Consider the following 23,194-nt stretch of genomic DNA (forward strand, 5'->3'; position numbering starts at 1 on the left):
ATCAATGGAGATTCCGAGGTAACTTGCCGGTATTTATTGCGAATTTTTTGTCCCTCCGTCTATTCCGTGTCCGAGTAGGGAGGACATATTCGCAATACCACGTTCAAGAAAATGGAGTACCACAGGGATCGGTTCTTAGTGTCACTCTGTTCGCGATTGCCATAAACGGTATTGTCGCGGCTGCTGGTCCAGCCGTCATACCGTCCCTATATGTGGATGATTTTGCTCTGCACTATAGCTCGTGCAGTATGGCAGTCGCAGAGCGACAGTTACAGCAAGCTATTAGGAGGGTGGAGAAGTGGACCTTAGAACATGGCTTTCGGTTTTCTGCCGCAAAGACCTCCGTTGTCCACTTTTGTCGTCAACGTACACTTCACCCTCATCCTGAGCTTTATCTAGGTAATGTCGTTCTTCCAGTTGTTGACACCTACCGATTTCTCGGGCTCCTTTTTGACAGTAAATTATCGTGGGAGCCACACGTGCGGCAGTTAAAAGTGCAATGCACTAGGAAGCTTAATATCCTTAAGTTTCTTAGCAGCACTTCTTGGGGGGCTGACCGCGCGGTGCTCCTGCGATTCTATCGGGCACACATTTTATCCCGGTTAGACTACGGCAGTGCAGCATATGGCTCCGCAAGACCAAGCGTTCTTGCGAAGCTGAACAGTATCCACCACAGCGGGGTTAGGTTGGCGACGGGAGCTTTTCGTACAAGCCCCATCGCTAGCCTGCTCGCTGAGTCTGGTGTGCCGCCTTTACACCTGAGGCGCCAGCAACTTCTACTTACATATGCTGCAAATTTGCGACAGATGCCACTTCATCCCAGCTATCCTTGCGTGTTCAACAATGGCAACCGTTTGCTGTACGCTGCTCGTCCTCGAGCGACGCGGCCGGTTGGGATACGCTTGGATAACATTTCCGAATTGTTCGACGTACCTTCGGTTCCTTGCCTTGTCAGACAACCAAGTGGGGTACCTCCGTGGGTCGTACGACGACCTGAAGTAATCCTGGATCTGCACACTGGTCCAAAGGAAAACACGGACCCTTCGATTTATCGGAGGCTCTTCCTGTCCGTTGTTGGCCGCTATCCAGGTTCAGTCGTCGTCTACACGGATGGTTCAAGGTCAGATACGAAGGTGGGCTGTGCGTTCGTTGTTAACAATGATAGGTTCCTTTTTGCTCTTCCGGCAACCTGTAGTGTGTACACAGCAGAGCTCTATGCTATCTATGAGGCTTTGCGGTACGCACTGTACAATGAGCGCCGACACTTTCTTCTGTGTACCGACTCCTTGAGTTCGCTCCAGTCTATAGATACCTGTTTCCCTCGGCACCCTCTGGTGCAGCTAATCCAGGACCTGCTGGCCGGGTGTTGGGATGCTGGCACCAGAATCACATTTCTGTGGCTCCCAAGCCACATGGGCATAGAGGGAAACGAGTTAGTAGATCAGGCTGCCAAGGAGGCAGTTACACTGCCCACGTTGCCTTTCCAGGTTCCAGTAAGTGATATTCGCTCCCAGCTGAGACATCTTGTTATGTCCCATTGGGAGATGGAGTGGCAGGCCATTCCACTTCCCAATAAGCTGAGAGCGATAAAAGGAACAACGAAGTTATGGAGGACTTCCCTTCGGGCTTCGCGGAGGGAAGCCGTGGTATTATGTCGTCTTCGGATCGGCCACGGTATCTTGACTCACTCGCATCTTTTGAAAGGAGAACCCCCTCCGGTGTGTACCTGCGGCGACCACCTTACCGTGGTGCACATCCTTACGGAGTGTGTGGACCTGGTCGATCTGCGCCGTAGTCTTAACCTTCCGAGTACTATCTCCCTTATCTTGCGTGATGACGAGCAGTCAGCAGACCTCGTCATCCGCTTTATGAGGGATAGTGGACTGTTTTCTCGTGTGTAATGCTGTCCTTTGTCCTAGTGTGTTTTGTGTCACTTTCGCTTTTATCCTATTGACTTAATTTTAGTTTGTTTTGCTTATTTTAATGTGTTATTTTAACGTCTCTCGTAAATTATGTACTACCAGGCAATGCCTTATTCTTTTGTTTTCCTGTAATTTCTCTTGTTTAATTAGAAAATAAGGCATTGCGTATTAGATCCACTGATTGTTTTAATCTCACCCTCATTTTTCTCCATCATTTTTAAACTCTAGTCAGTGGATATGTTTTTAAAATTCTAACATAATCTCTCATGTCGTGTATCACATTCCATTAGGGGCCGATGACCTTCGATGTTAGGCCCCTTTAAACAACAAGCATCATCATCACCATTTTTTCTCTCTGATTAGTGTTATATAGAGGATGGTTGCCCAGTTGTACTTCCTCATAAAACAATAATCACCACGACCACCTTACAACTGAGGCGCCACCTGACTGTAAGATGGCGGCCGCGGTGTAGAAATCTAAGAATAACAGCCGAGAGAATTCGTCGTGCCGGCCTCTTCATCTGCAGGCCTTCGGGCTGAGCAGCGGTCGCTTGGTGGACCATGCCCTTGAGGGCTGTTGCGCCATGGGGTTTGGTTTGGTGGTAGCATTGGTAGTAGTAGGTTATTGGAAGTATTGCATCATCAGCCTTCTTAATGTAACACTTAGCACTATTAGCTGCCCTCCTCGGAGGCTTGGTTCGATTCCCGATACTGCCAGAGACTCACAAATGGTACGTGCAGTTCTCCATTGGAGGTGTGCCTCAAAGGAGCAGCAACACCATGGCACGAGGAGACGAGAACAGAGGATGGATCATTCAGAAAGAAGGGAAACCAAGAATTACATCTCAAGAATGAAATGATCTCGGATACCATCCTGAAGAGGAGAGTCATGTTCTTCGGACTAATCTGCAGAATGAACCTGAGAAGACTGACCAATTATATAACCCAATTTTTTGAGATCAGGAAAATTACAGTGCGCTGGTATCAGGAGGTGAAGAAGGACCTGGAAGAAATGAGAATTCAAGGAATGAAAATCAGCAAAAGGAATGCTTACAGGTTAAGGATCATAGCTACCAAGAGGTTTGAAGCAAAAGTTAGATTCCGTACTTAAGCGCTGTGTACGAAAGAAAGGAGGAGATCGCAGAATGAAACGAAGAAGGCGTACTGGACGCCCAGAAATAGATGAAGCGGATTTCGAATTATCATGGACCATAGTCAGCCAAAACGGAAGAAGAAGAAGGACAACAACAACAAAATTTTGCATATTTACTTCTTCTTTGACAGATAGTAAACTAGTACTTGTCTCGATGTAAACATTCTAGTCCTTCTGGTCCAAAAAATGCTCTTTTTTTTTTTTTTTTTTTTTTTGCTAGTTGCTTAACGTCGCACTGACACAGATAGGTCTTATGGCGACGATGGGAGAGGAAATGGCTAGGAGTGGGAAGGAAGCGGCCGTGGCCTTAAGTAAGGTACAGCCCCAGCATTTGCCTGGTGTGAAAATGGGAAACCACGGAAAACCATCTTCAGGTCTGCCGACAGTGGGGTTCGAACCCACTATCTCCGGAATACTGGATACTGGCCGCATTTAAGCGACTGCATCCAGAGAATGCATGACCTACTGGTCCAATGAGGTTATTATTGCACTAGAACTACGTTAATCTGATTTCTAATATCGGTGAGAATAATGGGAGACGACCGCATGGATCGGCTCACGAAGGAAACAGTAATAGCAGACATTCAGGAATGCTCGCCCTTGGCTGCAACTACTAATAAAATTCCTTCTGGAGGATGAATGACGGTCCACACCCCCATAAATTGAAGAAAAGCTCTCAACAAGACAAGGAAATTGTGGGGAATGTCCCTCATGTCCAGGAAGAAAGAATTCAAGGCTTGCGGATCGAATCTGTCTGTGAAGAACATAGTAAAGTAGTGAAAAATCACTGCTTTTGCCGTCATTATTGGACCGAAATACTTATTCCTGGTGGACAAATGTTATCATGTGCAGTGAATGAGCATTTGTTATTGTTATTGGCTTATTGGTTACTGGTTATACTTTATGGTAAATTTTTATGACCGTAAATTCCTTGCGATGTGTTTTAAGGCTGCAAATTCCCTCCAAGCTGCCGGAAGGATAAACTTGGAACTACTCTAGCGATATGAATGCGATTTTTACAGCTGCTACCCACAGCATGTAGGTACAGTACAAAGTAGACTAAAATAATTATATTTGGTCGAAGAGTTTTTATCAATAAAAGTACAAATATTGTTATTTAAATTTTCATAATTTTTTAGGAAAAAGTTTTTGCCCTTGTTTTCATCAATAAAGAGTTACAGTCATGACTATAGTCAGTTTTTAAGATAACTGTACACTAAAACAGTGTGCTGAATTTCATTTGTCTGTGATTAGTGGTTACAGATATAGTAACATTAATATTAAAAAAAGTACACTTTTACAGGAGAGTCTTACAATGTAAAAAATTTAAGTCCCTTATCCCAGTAACTACTTATGAAAGACCAATGTAATTTGGCGCACTGTTTTGGTGTAAAAGATTTTTAATTATGAACTATAATTATGAAATCTACCAAAATAAGGCTGACGTATTTGAGCACATTAAATAACACCAGACCGAGCCAGGATCGAACCCGCCAAGTTCGGGTCAGAAGGCCAGCGCGGTAAATGTGATACCAGTGATTTCCTTTGGTATGAGAATTGTACGTATGTCCTATTAAAATGACCTCTTGTGGGTAGAGTCTCGTTTACTAAGATTAAATGATGGGCAGTTTCTATCTCCTTCCTGCACAGACTGCATTCGAGGCTGCTCTTTAGAATTCCCATTTTCTGAAGTGGTTCTTCAGGGATGCGTGTCTTATGAGGAGTACTATCATGAATCTAATTCTAATATACTTATGAAGTATTTCAGTTGTTTTGTTGCATTGCCCCATATGTAGTTTCCCATGTGTGATACTTGTTGTGGATTTCCACCTTTCGGGAAGTCCGTTCCTGGACCAGTTCTCGATCACTTCTCTGAGAGAACAACTACGTATTGTAAGAGCTGATTCTATCGTCGTTATCGAGCTCGATAGCTTCAGTTGCTTAAGTGCGTCCAGTATCCAGTAATTGGGAGATAGTGGGTTCGAACCCCACTGTCGGCAGCTCTGAAGATGGTTTTCCGTGGTTTCCCATTTTCACACCAGACAAATGCTGGAGCTGTACCTTAATTAAGGCCACGGCCGCTTCCTTCCCACTCCTAGGCCTTTCCTACCCCATCGTCGCCATAATACTTATCTGTGTCGGTGCGACGTAAAGCAAAATAGCATAAAAAAAAAAAAAAAATCTACATTCTGCTTTTCCTCTTCCCCTCATGCCCCAGTACCCTTAGTCCCGCAATACACTTACATTACTGGAGAACACGATCCAAGCGTTCACGCATTCTTCGTCTTTTTCTTCTTCTTCTTCTTCTTGTTCCGATTTTCCCACATATGTGGGGTTGCGGATGGAAACAGTGTCACACACATATGGATTTTGTCCTGTTTCACGGCCAGTTTCCCTTCCTGACCCCAACCCTATATGGAGGAATGCAATCACTATTGCGTGTTTCTGTGGTTTTTGGGTAGTCTATTGCGTTGTATGAATATGAAGAGGAAAGTGTTGGGACAAGCCCAAACACCCAATCCCCGAGCCAGAAGAATTAATCAGACGAGATTAAAATCCCCGACCCTCCATGCAATCGAACCCGGGTTCCTCTGAACCGAAGGCCTCAGTGCTGACCATTCAGCCAATGAGTCGGACTCCAGAGTTCACTCATTTTATACCGAGAAATAAGTACCAGGTCAACTCCTAGGTTGAAGTTTGGCTCCTTGGCTGAATGACCAGTGTCCAGGCCTAGAATTCAGAGAATTTAGGGTTCGATTCCTGGAAGGTTCAGTATCGTGCCAGGTTAAACCCACTGACGCAGGACCTGGGTGTTCATAGTAGTCTCCACACTCCTCTAAATATAGGCTACCCAAAATACACCACTCGATCAACTACACAGAAACGTGCAATAGTGAAAATATCCTTTGACGTAGGTTGATGTCAAAAAGAGCATCCGGCCGCAAAAAAGGACCAAGTCGACATGTGTGCCTCAGTCCACACCCGCGACCTGACGAGGGTGTGAGTAAAGCACGAAAATAGAAGCAGAATAATTTGTATTTAATTCATAGGGTAAAGGCCACGGAGATAAAGCAAACTACTGTATCCTTTTTAATACCGAGGCTAAAAGCAATGGACGCTGTCACCTTCCACTCCATCCAGTGCCTTCATGGGCTGTATTTAGACGACTGGCTGCCTAGCATTTACCGGTAAAAATTATTTATTTCGGCATATTCGAACGCTAGTTCTTTCCATTAAAGGATATTACGATAATATTATGTTCATATTCAGAATTCTCTGATACTGCTCGCCATGCCAGTGGGCTTGTTCTCGATGCGATGTTATACAAAGGAGTTAAGAAAGAAACTACATTAACTTACCTTACAAAAAGCCATTTGTAATACAACCTTTGAGGGACTTGCTCGGCTGTGTCGACTTATCCAGGAGCTGTTTCTGCCAGAGAATGCGAAGTATTTGTTCTTTCACCTTATTCTGTAGTATAGGCCTATCCACTTTAATAGTTCACTCGCTTCCTCTTCAAGATTTCCGCACTCTCTTCCCCTCCAAGATTTCCGTCACCACTAAACCGTTCTGCACCCTCAGTAGAAATCGTAATCTCTTGCTAAACGTTAGTTGAATAATACACCACGAAATATAGAATATTTCACTTTCTGACTCGTAAATAGTCCTTCAAGGGAGTGAGAAATTATATTCTAAGTAACCAAAGATATCAAAAGCGAAAATGTACGATGTACTTCATGAACACCGGAAGACGAGCTGCGCGCGGCATTACTGACATTTGCAGCATATGCATATATATTATTGAACTACCATACCTCTACAGGGCTTCAAAGTAATTCCCTACAACATGTTGCAGAGGTTGCCATATGTTTGAAAGGCGCAGGATACAAATAGCAGGGCCGCCTTTGTTGATGTCCGCGATGGAGCGTCCTTGAAGTACAGTCTCTCGTATATGGAAACGATTTCCTCTGAGTGGTTCCTTTACTTCAGAGAACAGATCTAAATCACAGAGTCTCAAGTCCGGCGAATAGGGTGGATGGTCCAGAACATTCTAACTCCACCATGCCAAATATTCCCTCAGAGGAGCAACACTGTGGGAGCGAGCATTATCGTGCAGGACAGTGGGCAGATGCATTTCGATTATACACTGATTTTCCTGCGCAGTGCACCTTCAAAAATATCAATTTAGGGCTGTCCTGTGTAAGACCACCAAGATGAGGGCTTCGCATTCGTTCGTCTGAAGCAGCTGTACTAGCACAACTAGGTGCGTTGCATAGCTCCCCCTCCACCGAGCAAGTGGCTGCATGGTATGAGTCACATAGCTATCAGCTTGTATTCGGGAGATAGTGGATTCGAACCGTACTGTTGGCAGCCCTGAAGTTTGTTTTCCGTGGTTTCCAATTTTCACACCATGCAAGTGCTGAAGCTGTACCCTAATTAAGACCATGGCCATTTTTTTCCTACTCCTAACGCATACTTCTCCCATCGTTGCCATAAGACCTATTTGTGTCGGTGCGACGTAAAGGAAATGCTCCACCTCCGGTCTAAATGTGGTGCCAAGAGCAGCACCCTCAATTGTTTCTGCGCAAAGCGCGGCAGTGTTTCCACTACCTTCTTTCTAGACCTACCCAAACTAATTTGGTGGTATTACCATATGCCTGTTTCTGGATACCATTCTTCTCCCCACCTGCCTAGACCAGGTTTGGCGAATCTATGACACGCGTGCCTCTAGATGACTCGCGAATACGACTACTGAGGCACGTCAGACAACATATGTTAATGCTTTTAACTTGTAATAAATAGCTAGAAAATCTACCAACATAGCACTTTTTTACACCACACATACATACATACATACATACATACATACATACATACATACATACCGAGCTCGATAGCTGCAGTCGCTTAATTGCGGCCAGTATCTAGTATTCGAGAGATAGTAGGTTCGAACCCCACTGTCGGCAGCCCTGAAAATGTTTTTCCGTGGTTTCCCATTTTCCCACCAGGCAAATGCTGGGGCTGTACCTTAATTAAGGCCACGGCCGCTTCCTTCCAACTCCTAGCCCTTCCCTGTCCCATCGTCGCCGTAAGACCTATCTGTGTCGGTGCGACGTAAAGCAACTAGCAAAAAAAAAAAAAACATACATACATACATACATACATACATACATCGAAAGCCTCAATATCGAACTTTGAGGCATCACCTCTACGCTCCACGGACTTAAATAAATCAATTAAACGAATTTATCTGCTGCTTCTTGGTGACCTAGTGTTGTTTCCTCTACATTATCAATAGAATCATTGTTTTTATTATGTACTGTTATTAGATTAGATACTAAATTTGTATTGTATAATATACTTTGTCGGTTTGGCAACCCCAGTCATTTGAGCAAGAATAAATTTTACTATTAAAAAAGAAAGCATGGCTTTTCTTACAAATGCTATAAGATTAAAGCAAAAATACACCTAATTCCTAGAATTACCTTTTTAAAATGTACTTTCCCGTGATATTTCAGTCAAACGGGTTTATATGTAGAGAAATCTAATCCATAAATGAAGTCAAATGAGGGATTTCATGATAATTTTAAAGGAAAATAACCGATGGCACGCTAGACAGTGAAAAGTAATAAACAAGACCTTAACTGACACGCTAGTCCTACACCCTTCTCTTTCTTATACCTTAAATTCTCAAACCGGGGAACCCCCTGTGGGTGGTGGACGCAGATGAGGAATACACCTATTGTATCGCCTGTCTGTTGTAAGAGATGAATAAAAGGCGCACCAGAGGCTCTCAATTTTGGTTGGCAACTACAGGGTCCTTAGCTAAGACCTGTCATTGCTTCCACTTACTTGTGCCAGGCTCCTCACTTTTATCTATGCTGTCCGACCACTGTTGGTCAACTCTCGTTCTTTTCCGACGCTGACGGTATTAGAACATTCGAGTTCTAGGGAGTCTTTCATTTTCACGCCCTTCGTGTCCTTTGTATTTCTTTGTCCGTTACATCATCTTTGGAAGCGTCGGATCCTTTGTTTTCTCCCTCTGTCAACCCCCTGTGGATGGGGAATGCACATGAAGACTACACCCACAGTATCCACTGCGAGTCATAAGAGGCGAATAAAAGGGGCGATCGAGGTATGATGGAATTAGAATCATGAGACTAATTGTGATTAGTACTATTACGTGCGGAAAACCATGGGTCGAAGTTACTTGCAACTAGTACCACCTTGGGAAGAAAACCATGGGTCTAAGGGATGATCCATTTAGAACCATGAGACTACTTGTAATTAGTACCATCACGCAGGGAACACCATGAGTCGCATTCAATTGCGCGTACTATGTTAGGTACGCAATAGGTTTGTGATAAACAGCGACAGTGTGTAAATCAGGAGGAGGGTCCTACAGTACCTGTGATTCGTACCCCTATATGTGCAACACCATGGGATGAGCGACACCATGGTTCTGCCTTACCTATGCTCCGTTCCCACTATGTGAGTATTTCCACGGGATAGTATGAGTCCCTGTGGTTAGTCCACTTATGTGAGGATCGCCTTAGGTTTGCGTTGCCGTTATAGGTTTGTATTGTCTGTTTGTGGCGCCGCAGTGTGCGAGACACTATAGGCCTGTGTTACATGTGCGCATTACACTACCTGTGAATAGTACAATAATGTGTGGAATACCGCGCGTCTCTGCTACTTTTGATTAGTACCGCAACATTGCACATAGCATGGTTTTACTTTCTTAGCGATAAATACCGTTATGAGGGGCTGATGACCTGATTTTGGACCCGTTTCGACTATACAAATAATCGATTCCGCATCATGCTATAGAAGCAGTCCCTTTGTGAGTTTTGTGCCAGCTTCTGTGCATGTGAGGCACTGTGCGTCGGATTCACTGATCGTTTTAAATTCATATCCGTCCATCCATTCATTCTTCGTCCTCATGCTTTGAATTCTGGTCAGTGGAGGATTTTGGAATTTTAAGTTGTCATTTCATTTCGTACCATTATGGGCCGATGACCTCGATGTTAGTCCCTTTAAACAACAAATATCAATCAATCAATCAAACCATGGGTCTACGTTATGTAGGAGCAATACCATTATGTGAGGAGCACTATGGGGCTGGGCGTTGTTTGTGATAATGGTCATCATGTGTATTTCACTGGTCGGTTCCACTGTGTTCGGAATGGGTCTGCATTGAGTAGTCCTCACAGTATGAGAAACAAAATGAGCCTACGTTGCCTGAGAGTAGTAGCATTATGTGAGGAACACCATGGGTTTATTTTATCTGCAAGTGGTGCCATTGTGTGTGACATACCATGGCTCTAGATTAGCTGTCATTAGTACCACCATTGCAGAAACACAATGAGACTACGTTACCAGTGATTAGTACCATTTGAGGGGCCGGTGACCTGGATTCTGAACCCCTTTAGATAATAAGCATCATCCCAGTCATTAAGGCATTGTGAATTAGATCCACTGATAGTTTTTGTTTTAGATTCTAGTCAGTGAATACATTTTGAAGTTTTAATTTGCACTTCATTCCACCTCGTACCATTAGGGGCCGATGACCTAGTTGGTCATCATCATCATCATCATCATCATCATCATCTGTGAACGATCGAGAGTAGCATTAAGGTATGAAGATTGGAGTCGGTCTTGGTTAAATGCACAAACGCAATATTTAAGGTTAAGCATCGTAATATTGGAAGAGAATTGATCTATTTAAAGGAGTATTTACGTAAAGAAGAATGGTACGTCTTAGTAATTGCATTTATTATGAAAGAGGTTATGAACGATGAGAAATGGTATTGAGAAAGATGAAATGGAATTAATTGAAGGTTTTATAATGAAGAAAGAAGAAATATGAATTAATTTGTGTATGATAATGTGGGTTACGGTGATTATAAGACGTATATATGGATGGTAGATGCTAAAATATGCATATATTGGATCAGTTAGACGATGCAAGCACAAGGAAAGAGATGCACCGTGGGAGTGACACAAAATAAGGTATGAATGGTGGATATTTACGAACAGTTGAGATTAGAGAGTTGGTGTAACGCCAAGTACAGCTGTTAATATTAAAATATATGTATCTTATGACGTATTCGCGTAACATATGTAAAGTGAAGGATGTGTTAAGCCAATATGGATATCAGAAGCGACGTATATAAATAGTACCGAGATATCATAACGTAAATACTTATTGAATAACTTGCACATATGATATATTAAAAATAAGCTTAGCGAATGGATGCATATTAAGCTGTATAGCAGTAAATTAAGAATTATTTAGATAGAATAGTGAGATAGATTATTTTATATTTTAAATGTTGATTTATAATTCATGTAATAATTTTAAAGGAGAAGATAGTAAATTAGGAGCCGTGATTTAGAAGCCAATAGGGATGGAAACCTTAGCACGCCAGTCATCATAATACATTTCTTCGCCAGAGAAATACTGCATTAACGAATTAAGATAGCAAGATTTTAGACTTTATTAATTGCTAGGAGATATGCCATTTTATACTACAAGGTGATTACGGTACAATGATTGATTTGAATGATTGATTTAATTTTTCAAACAGGATTATGAATGATGAAGCTTGAGTTCATTTCAGAAATAGGGAATTCATTATATTATTTTATTTTGTTAGTAAGCCAGCACGGACTTAAATGTAGAATATTACGAATTATTATTGAATTTAATCAACGATTGTGGAAGTTCTTAGTAACACGAGTTCTCAATTCTTTAATTTTTGCTTAATATAATAAATGTGTTTTCTCATTATTTTCTTATAAAGTGAGTGATAATTTGTTGCAGTTGAGAGTAGATAGACTTAGTTTTTAAGGTGTTTATCATACGATTTGCGTCAGAGTTTAGCGGTCAATGATGAATTTACTTTTGAATGCGATAGGATGGAGACGTTCATCGGTGATTGTCACGTGCGGTCCCTACCTTTTTATCTGAATTCACGTTAAGCCTAGCCAAGAAGAAAAATTAGATATTTTTCTTACGTGAAGAAATACTCTGAGATTACATCTGGCTGTCGGAATATTATGGCTGTGTCGTACCTGGACGCGGGAAGGGCTCAATATATAGTGTTATTTTCCTTTTTTTTTTTTTTTTTTTTTTTTTTTGCTATTTGCTTTAGGTCACACCGACACAGATAAGTCTTATGGCGACGATGGGACAGGAAAGGACTAGGAATAGGAAGGAAGCAGCTGTGGCCTTAATTAAGATACAACCACAGCATATGCCTGGTGTGAAAATGGGAAACCACAGAAAACCATCTTCAGGGCTGCCGACAGTGGGATTCGAACCCACTATCTCCCGAATGCGAGCTCACAGCTGTGCGCCCCTAACCGCACGGCCAACTCGCCCGGTATATATCATTTAAAATCTTATTGATGAGTAAACTCTGGAACTTGGCAGATCAAACCTCTTATTAATTGTTGAGAATATATGCCTAGAAACTCCTCTCCGATCGTGCAACACCTTACATAAGTGAATCGGTGGTCACAACTTTGAAGCATTTTCACTCAACTTACAATATTTTCATCTTGATAATTTCTTTAGCACAGCCATCTCTATGTATATTATTGACCACACCAAATTTGTCAACATATTTTACGGTACGCAATACTGAACCCATAATTCTACGGTGAGAAAAATAATTTTTTTTCTCCAATATTTATTTGGTATTAAGAAAGTACTTTTATGTTTGAAGGTAGCCATGTTGCGCTCCTAAGAGCCCCGATGTCGCGTGGGAAGGTTCTCACTCACGGCAAGCTCGTGAATTGCCGGGACACCTCGGTGGAACTCGAGTGCCCGACAATTCTTTAAATTCATGGAATTCTGTACAACGAGGGATTTTGGCAATATAGTAAATGAAGAAATAAATAAGCAAAATTATTCGTACACCCTCCGTGAAGACAGAGACACCAGGGAAAAACATAAATGTAGTTAAGCCTAAGTGCAGGTTAGAGTGAGATCAGCGAGCCAGCTACAAGTGCCAAGGTCAGGGGAGGAAGAAAACGCGCGAAACGCACGGGCAGAAATAATTTATTTCCCCGGTTATGAGTGTAGAAAATTTATAAAATTAACGTCTAACATAAGTGCAAGTCTGTCCAGAGTTCTGGGACAAGTCTCATCAAAATCCGTCTATTAGACGCAAATTTGGCAGATTACACAATCAAGCCTCATAGAGGGGATAGCGTCCCTTCTGAGATTATAAAAGAAACCCCCCACCGTAGATTTTTCAGTGTCGATCTGGAACTTGAAGCCGCGGGAGCTTGTGCCCGTCGTCATTAGAATTTCGCGCCAGATTGACCGACAAATAATTAAATACATGTCCGTGGCTAAGGTCCATATACTTGGTTAAGAAGAGAAAGCGATTGGAAAGATCTGAACGTTTGCCGACAAACTAGGAAAGTGTAGGCTGGTTGAAATATACACAGCAAGTTTTATTTATATAATCTCATGTACGCTTGAAAGTGAAGAGGTTTTTTGGGGGAAGCTATTCAGAGTAGTTCTGCTCCCTTATCTGCTGAACACCTGTTTTTATTGAAGCAACGGAGAGAAACCACGCTGGGAACGCATCAGACAGTTGTAGTCGACTGCAGAGCGAGGGAAGTTCGTGGTGCAAATTACAGAGAAAGTGCCTGATTTATATGGTAATTTTAATATCGTGTGTGTGAAGGGTAGTGTTTGTATGAGTGAGATTTTGGAAATGAAAATGTTATCTGTGAAAATGAGCGGCTAAGCCCGAGGTCAGCTGGTGATGATGTAACCAGAATGCTGGGAATGTCACCATTGTGCAGGTCTGTCTATTTTATATTATGTTGTAGTTAGTTATTGTTCTGTCCCAACAAATTTTCCAGATGATTGTCGGGTTGATATTCGTAATTATCAGGCGAAAAGTGTTGTCATTTATGGTCAGCGTGTGAAATTTTCAGTGTGTAAAGTCATGTCAAGAACGGTAAAATGCGACGCCTAAAATTTTGTGTTGAATGTTCGATGAGATATCATCCAAAGTGTGGATTTTTGGAACGTTATAAGTGTAAATTAGTCGTGGCGAATATCTTAATCTCAGATGTCAGTTGAATTCAGAAATGTTGGTCGATAATAATAATAATAATAATAATAATAATAATAATAATAATAATAATAATAATAATAATAATGTCTACCGCGGGATAAGGAAATTTTTCTATGTTAAAGTGCATTTAACCAGTATATTTTTACAAGGATCGCAGGCATATTTAGATGATTTCGGTGAAATTTGTTAGAGTCACAGTCATTAATGGGAAGGAAATTTTGAGACATCGTGTATATCAATGATACGAAAAGTCGCTGGGTGCTCTTGGACTCTCGAGGTTCGAAAGTCGTAATAATAGTAAAGTAAGAGATGTGTTTAATAATGGTTGTCGTTTTCACCAGGGGATCGAAGTATGAAAAAGGGTCTTGAAGGAAAAGGGATTGAGAGCGACGGATTTATATGTATGTGGAGGAGAGAGATGGATGAAGTGATACCGCTGGAATAAAGCGAGGAGAAGGAGTTTGAGACAAGCTATATTTTTAAAGAGGAAGTATTTAGGAAACAGGCTGTGTTGAGGCAGGCTGTATTGCTTTCCGCAATCAATCCGAATTTGAGACGACTATGGTGTGGAGCATCGTAAATTTATAGAAAGATTCCAAGTGAAAACGACTTCAGTAAATGTTAAAGTCTTGGTAGTAAACATCCAGTAATTCTTGTTACGTAAAGCCCGTATGGATAATAAGATAATGAGCGACCTCAAGGATCAAAGAGCACTTTGGACCCATGGTTGGGTTGTACTGAATTTGTTCACTGGAGAGGTCATTGATAATAGTTGGAATTGATGATAGGCGATTTGAGAATTTCGAATGCGGTAGTGATGATTATTATTTTGAAGGCATCCACTAAATTGTAAACGTGTGTTGGGAATTTTCATTTGCTTCCCTAACACTTCAGTGCACAGGCTGAGATTGTGTTCGAGGTGGAGAATCGTTCGTCACGTATATTTATTTTTGAGCTCACGTATTGTAATGGTAGAGACTTACTGTATTTTTTTTCGACTTGCATTCATTTGATAGTAAGAGACGTGGTTCCGATCGTGTGGTATTTGTCTGACCAGATTTTGTATTAAATGTCGGAGGTGTTTGAAATTGCTAGTTCGCCTGATATGTTAAGGGAGGCGTAGTACGACCCACTTTGACGCCCGACGATAGATTTAGGACGTCACATGTTATTCTTGGAGTCACTGATGATGAGACGTCCTAGTTCACGCCCGACGATAGAATTTGGAAGGTATCATGTACATAATGATTAGTGTTAGGGTGTACAGATTTCAAGTGAGCCCGACGATAGGTCTGGGATGGTAGCTGTACACACTCAAGTCTCAGTTTAGATGTTTCTTTTTTTGTTGTTGTTGAAGCGGCCTGGATGAAGGTAGCAGTTACACTACGATATGATTTTGTGAAGAGGGTCAATGCGTAGCTCTCCATTGAGATAACGGGACAGCTGTTGACGCGTGAGGGTTGTCCAAGTGTTGGATATCGACCTGATGGAGATTTAATATTTTTACTGTGATTCTCCGTGCGTGTTAAGCTTTAATGACTTCGAGATGTTGATTTATTTTTACGGACTTCATTGTTTTCTCGTTTTAACGTCCGTTCTCGTTTGATAGTGTGCATATTGACACTCAGTGTATTCGTGTGAGACTTGAGTTGCGAATGCGGTTTCGATTCGTCAGCCAGTATTTTATTTTATTTTCAATCTTGTCGTACTTTCATTTTATTCATAGTTAAAGTAAGTAAGTAATCAATTTACAAGTAGTGTGTTGGGACAGACAGTAAATAGAGAGATCTGTACTGGTAGCATTGTTTTTCAAAGGAAAGAATTCCTTAAAGTTGTAGTAAATTTTAGCGTGGACTGGTAATTTTATTAAGCATATCAAACCCATTTCTAACCTGAAAATCGGTTCGATAATAATATTTTTCAAGTGACTTTCCACTTTTTAATTATCTTCAGTGTTTGGCATTTCTTCTAAATGCATGATTAGTAATTGTTTCCTGCATTTCGCAGTTTTGTTCCTTTAGAACGACATAACGTAAGATCCTCACGGATCCTGTTGTTGTTGGTTCCTTCCGAACAGCTGTTTGGGGTGATGCACATTTAGCATCGGGATTACCTTATCACTTAAGGGTGTCATGAATGACAAATACATGGTGGGATTTTATTTCAATTGTGAATGATGCTGTTAACTTGTAGTGAACACCATGCTTTCCCATAATATTTCGCAACCTATCCAAAGCAACTGATAGTCAGTTTGGTTCGATTAAGGGTCCATTCGGCGGGTGTTCCGTATCCGTTAAGGGTATTCGACTGGTGGATAACCTTAATTGAGAGAAAATCAGGCGTTCTACTTGTTGAAAGTCAGATTTTCCACGGATCGTGTGGATTAACTCTCAGTTCTCGTTTGGAATAATAGGTGCCCGGTTTTCAGGTCTTCCCTTTTTCAGTTTTTCAGTTTCGCTGTCCACTAACATATTAGCTTCTCCGAAGCAACTCTTCGACATTGTAAGAAACAAAGTGACGGTATGTAATGTGACTGTGTTTGGAACATTCAAAAATCAATAATTTATATATATTTTATTTTGCAAGAATGCATATTAAATTAATGATGTTATCGTGCTCCTTCAATTTAATAAAAGTTAGTAAGCACATTTTGCTCCTCATTTCAAGTAGTTAGGCTCTCTTCTGAACCCCATCGTTTGGTTAAGATCGTGACCGAATTTATTCCCGCAACGACCCAGGATTTAAGAGTTCTAAATTGTTCTACTGTAGCAGCCGTGGCCGACCAACGATGGAATGGTAAGTTCAAGGGTTCAATACCATATTTCACTTTAATGATATCGATACTTCACGTTCGCAATTTGAACTCTATGTTAATTGAAATGTATTATTATTACTATTATTATTATTGTTACCGTATTTTTGTGGTAGGTAGAGGTGAAAGAAGGTGCGGGTGGTGAACAGGTCTCAGGCTACGAAGTTAAAATTAATTTTAAAATTTAACAAGGTTATATTTTCTTTTCAAAATGCAGAAATAATAATGGCAGGTACAGAGTAGCAAGGCAAAAAAAGTACAATTACAGTATTTACAGGATTTGGGCTTCGAGCCCCGAACTCACAATTCTTGGGCAACTAGCCCAACTTTACCCCAAAACAAGATTTAACGGAGGGGCAGAAAACCCCATTCATGCCCAGGAGCACTTGCTCTAAATTACACAGAAAAGCCTCTTCGAGGCATACATACTCAATTTTCAAAAAAGAGAGCCACTCGCTCTCAACTTTAAGCCTATCAAAGGCCACACCAAACTCCACCTTCAAGTTGTCCTCTAAGGACATAGACACCGGGGTAAAATACCCAACCTACTGAGGTCTATTAAGTGTGAAAAAGGGTAAATTACATGACCTCTAAAATAACAATTTGAGAGGAGGCGATCTGCACTCCTAATACATTTGGTTTAAAACCTAATCTGGCTCTAGGCCGCAAATGCAAGGGCTAATCCCATACTACGGAGGTGACTTTAGAAAAGAACAATTTACATTACATTAAGGAAGAATCGGTTGTGAGAAATAGTTCACCTCAAAACAATATGAGAGGGAGCTCGAGAGGGTGAAGCACTCTCTATCCCAATACGTAGCTTAAAAGAGAATAGATACCAAGAGTCTTTACATTTTAGGGAAAGGTTACATGGTAAAAAAACTTCGGACCCGCCCCGAGAGTTAAACTGCTGAGCTAGCAAGAAAAGAAGTTCTTAAACGGCCATTACCTGGTTGTTGAACTGCTGCCCGAAGAAAGAGGCGCTTCCCGCCCCCTGCTATGTACTTTACACACTGAAAGATGGTAGAGAAGTGGCGCAGAGACCCTAAAATCAGCAGTTTATATACTCTCGCGGAAAGTTCGAGGCGTTTCAGGAAAGAAAACACCCGCCCACAATCATTTTATTGGTTAGGGTTAAGCAGCATATCCAATTTGAAGAAGAAACCCCTTATTGGTCGTAAATTAATTAAAGAAATTCGGGATTGGCTAAATTCAAAACAAGGGGAAAGAAAGGGGAATACAGCCAACTTAAACAATACCAGAAAGAAATTTAACAAGAAACAAACTTATGAAATAAAAATTTCTCCAAAAAACAGTTCTTTCACCTTGCACTAGGGTGCACTATTGTAGTTCTTCAGTAGTGTTCTCTAGAAGAGAAAGTTCACACTTCTTACTACAAGCAAAACAAAAATACGTCGAAAACGACCCAGTTCAGAAACTATAAGATTTCCAAGTAGTGACATCTTCTGAGAAACTTGAAAATTAATACATTAGATAAAGTTCGGACTTCCTCCAGCAGAGGATTTTCAACTGGCGCAAAGTTTGAATTAGCGGCGTGGAGGTGTACCGCCCGGTACAATTATTATTATTATTATTATTATTATTATTATTATTATTATTATTATTATTCCGAGGTATCTGTGGAACAGCAGAGGTGAAAGAAGTTGCAGGGGTGAATGGGTCTAACTACAAATGCCAAGAAAAGAAAAGAAATTAAAACTTAAATTTAAGGTTATATTTCCTTTTTTTTAAATTCAACTTTAGCAAATTTTATAACAATGAAACGTTAGGTAAAATGACAAGGCTTTAACCAAAACAAGAAAATCCAAAATTTAGAGACAATTTAACAATATGGGTTTTAAGCCCCAATTTTTACAATTTCTGAGCTCACAGCTCACAAACACATATTTACCAAAGGGCAGAAAGTCCCTAATAACATGGAGCACTTGCTCCCACCTAGCAATGTCAAGCCTCCTAGAGGCACATATCCAATACTTAGAAGAGCTGACCCGCTCTCAGTTTTCCAAGCCTATTAAAGGCAATACCAGGCTTTACACTAAATTGCCATCAAGGCACAACTTACACCAAAATGAAACGGGGGTATCTTGTACCCAACCTACTGGCCTTAGTAGAAAAAGAATAGGTTAAGTAAATGGCCCAAAATGCAAAAATGAATGGAAGCGTGAATTTGCACTCCTACATGAAACTTCATAAAACCTAAGAGGCACTAGGCCGATGAAACAGGGGTTATTCCCAAACTATGGAGGTGACTCGTATAATGAATAAATTTAACACATTAAGGAAGAGTAGAAAATCAGTTACCAAAACGTAGTCACCTCAAGTCTAAGTGAAGGGGAGCTGGAGAGGGTAAAGCACTCTCTGTCCCCGATTTACAGTTACAGATATATGCAGTTTTTACATAAGCCGGCACAAGTTTACATTTGTAGAAAGGTAGGTTGCACTGTAAAAGTTTCGGACCTTTCCCGCGGGTTAAACTGCTGAGCTAGCAAGAAATAAAGATGTTAAGCGGCCATTACCTTACTCAAGAAGTGCTGCCAGATGTAAGAGGCGCTTCCCGCCTCCTGCTAAACGTCCATACACTAAGCTATATGTTGATGAAGTGGCCGAGAGACAGGGAAATCCGCAGTTTTTATACCGTCGGGGAAGGTTCGAGACCTTTGATGAATAATTAAGACACACCCACAGGCTTTTATTGGCTGCAGCACACAGTTACACACAAAATCGAAGAAGACATACGGGATTGGCTGAAAATTAATTACAGAAATAATTGATTGGCTAACTTCAAAACTGGCGGAAAGAAAAGTTTAATATTGCCAACCCATAAATGAAAGAACGAAATTTAGTAAAGAAAAACTTATGAGTACAAAATTTCTTCAAGAAAGTTCCTTCTCTACGCACCAGGATGCCTGATTATAGTTTTTAGGCAGTGACATCTATGAGAGAATGTCCAAACTTCTTGATAAATAGAAAACAAAAACAAGTCGAAATTCACACAGCGACATCTTCAGAACAAAAGTTTAAGTAGTTCCAGTTTTAAGTTCAGTGTTTTTCCAGTAGAGGAGTACTTTAAGGCGGAAAATTCGAATGTGCGGCGTAGAGGTGTACCACCCGGTACAATTATTGTTATTATTATTATTATTATTATTATTATTATTATTATTATTATTATTATTATTATTATTATTATTATTAGATGTATCCATAGCTATCCCCACAAATCTTTTTTTAGCAACGGGTCGACTTTTTTACGTGCTTGCAAATTTGAGGCTGAAATATTTTAGTTTTTATAATGAAAATAGGTTTAGTTTGTGTTGGGTTTACTACATCTAAAATATGTTTGTTTTCATCTTGTCATTAATACGTAAATAAAAGAAGAAAATTCATATGTAAAAAAAGTACTTTCTTTGGCGCTCCCAGAGTAAAACACTATTTGGTAAATGACTCTTCATGCTGCGTGTACCCAATAACTTTACAGTACATGATTCACCCAAATTCATTCATGGATGGTAAGTACGAAGTGTACGTCTTAAATGCTGAAGTTCCTTTATCTTCTAATTACCTGTGACGTTAAGTCCAATAATATCTCATTTCCATTTGCCAAATTTGTCCCCTCATTGGCCCTGAATTTTCCAAGATTGGATCTTTTCCAAAGTAAGCAAGCTAGCTGCTATTATACGTGGCTGTTGACATCATGATTATTGTCACGAAAACCACATTTTCACGTCAAATTTGAACCAGAGATTCGCGAATTATAATTTCAAAAATTCTACATGCACTGGCTAGCATTCGGACCGTGACCACTTTGGTAGAAAGTTGCAGATTATGTTTTTGCTATTTGTTGCTTCGCAATTATCTGGTAAATACAAGTTCACATTGACAGCGTTGTCATATCATATGATAATACAGAAATCTCACATGGCCATTCCACGTGAAGTCGAACAAAAAGTTGCAAAAAGTGAACTGAAGTCTCTTCAAAACCGAACTGAAATGTATACTAAAGGAGTAAGCTCTCGATTCTCTGTTGACGACCTGACCTGAAACATCGCTAATGAAAGGACATGATTATATCTGATTTCTTCCCCTGTTTCTTTCTTGTTATTTAATTTCTAAAGCATTTGTAAATTTTCGGTCCCCTCTTTGTCAAATTTTATTATTTGATTTCTCGCTGTTACAGCAAATATCGCCTAGACATCATCTTCGTTCATGGACTCATGATCAGTGCTCGAAGCTTCAATCCTAAGTTTCTTTTACAGTTGCGCGATTCTCTTGGTCTCAATCGGACACGACATCACGACATCGCAATCGCCGCAATACGAGGTTCAGGAGTCATACTCCGCAATCATCTATATAGCATATGATGAGCTGTACATCATGATATGGTAGAAATTTAGATAATACGTCGCCATATGGCGATCTGAAGCAACGTCACCCACTCCCCAGTTACCGACATCACTTTAGACTTCAGAACGCCCTTCAGAACGTTCTTCATCCTTCAGTCAAGAACACATCACTTGATTTGGAAGGTGTGTGTTAAGCATCAGGACGACGTTGTTGACTCATCGAAGCTGATGTTCCCTAAATAGTCTAAAAACGGCAGTGCCATTTAAAATGAAGCTTAGTACAACCTGGTATGCGCCCTGTAAGCTTATGTTCAGAAGATGGTGGTTCGAAGCCAACTGACGACAAGACAAGATAGAAAGACGAGAACAGGTAGTGAAAACTATGCAGTGCTACCAATGTTCGACCAATATATGACCCACCACTAACCTGTGGCCCAACAGGCCCCAGGGGTAAGAAGGCTCTACGCTATTTCCATGTGCGTGTGAATCTAAAAGGCTCTCACTTTGAAGAACATGGCCATGTCATGTGTATCAATATGATGCTCATGGTGGCTGAGCATGTGCTGGGAGAAAATGTGCTCTTGATACACCTGGGGCTGAAAGTGTTCATTCTGCTACGATTGTCTGTAGACCACGTTCTCAAATTTATCACAAGCCTCGTACTACAGTGAGTTTCTCTCATTTGTTTGCCAGGAGGCGCGCCCAGCTTATCTGGCTCCCGTTGACTCATCACTCCCCGCTCCGTGGCATACCAACAAGGACACCACTTCGCTCACTTTATCCATGAGATAACAATTAAAATTAAGAACAAAATAAGAACTAAGAAAATAAGACTCAAGTTACGTTGTATGGTTTCATTTTTAACATTTTCGTAGCGCACCATACTGAGCTCTTCCAAATCCCAGGATTTGTCCAAGTCGTCTTAGGGTTTTTGTAGGCGTATGTTCTAATCTTTCTCCGATTTCATTTAATTTTTCCTCGTTAAGTACAAGTTTCATAACACTTCGCTTCTTATCGTGTAAAATATCTGTTTATCTCAATTTGTTTACGAGTTTCCTAACGGTTTCTCATTGAGCAGGGTATACACCTGGAAATTGTGTTACAAATCACCTAATGACTACTCTGCAAGACGCTATTTTCACATAATTATTGTGCATAAATACCCTTTCCTCTACCGTGTACACATAGGGAGGCATTATGAGAATTAAGGTTCGCTCACACCTAGCGGAAGCGAGACGCGGCGCGAAGGCGGAAAATATTATTTCACTGCGTATTAGATGCAGTGGCTCACACTTGCGCAGACTGTAGGGGAAACGCACCGCGCCGAAAACGAGGAAGTTGCTTGGCGAGAATATTTCTTCCGCTCCTCCCGCCGGAATATAACCTCGGTAACATTCGTAAAGTAGTCGGATGTTTTCGTCGAGTCCATGCGGTACACAGTAGTGCTGGGGACGGAGCGGAGCGGAGTGGAGCAGTTGTTGTGACGTCATCACCCGGTAGTACCGAGTGAACTACCGAGTGAATGTCCTGACGCGGGACGTTTAAACACGTTATAGGTATGGCAATGCGAAGGTATTGCATCCCCCTATTAATACCCTTCTCTCACAACGTAACAACTGTAAATAACTGCATATATATTCACTATAATTGTTATATATGTAACTGCTAGGGAGTAGGAGGTAGTATGTGGAATAAATGTTAGTAACTCGTATAGTTAACTCATTCGAATAGTGAAACAAAGTATGGCGCATACCTACCGAAAGGGTTTGTATACAAGGGGATTTGAAGTTAACAGAAAAGTAATGTATTAACAATTATTTCGTAAGTTCATGTGATACGGT

Source organism: Anabrus simplex, chromosome 4, assembly GCF_040414725.1.
Source record: "Anabrus simplex isolate iqAnaSimp1 chromosome 4, ASM4041472v1, whole genome shotgun sequence".
In the NCBI taxonomy this organism is placed as follows: domain Eukaryota; kingdom Metazoa; phylum Arthropoda; class Insecta; order Orthoptera; family Tettigoniidae; genus Anabrus; species Anabrus simplex.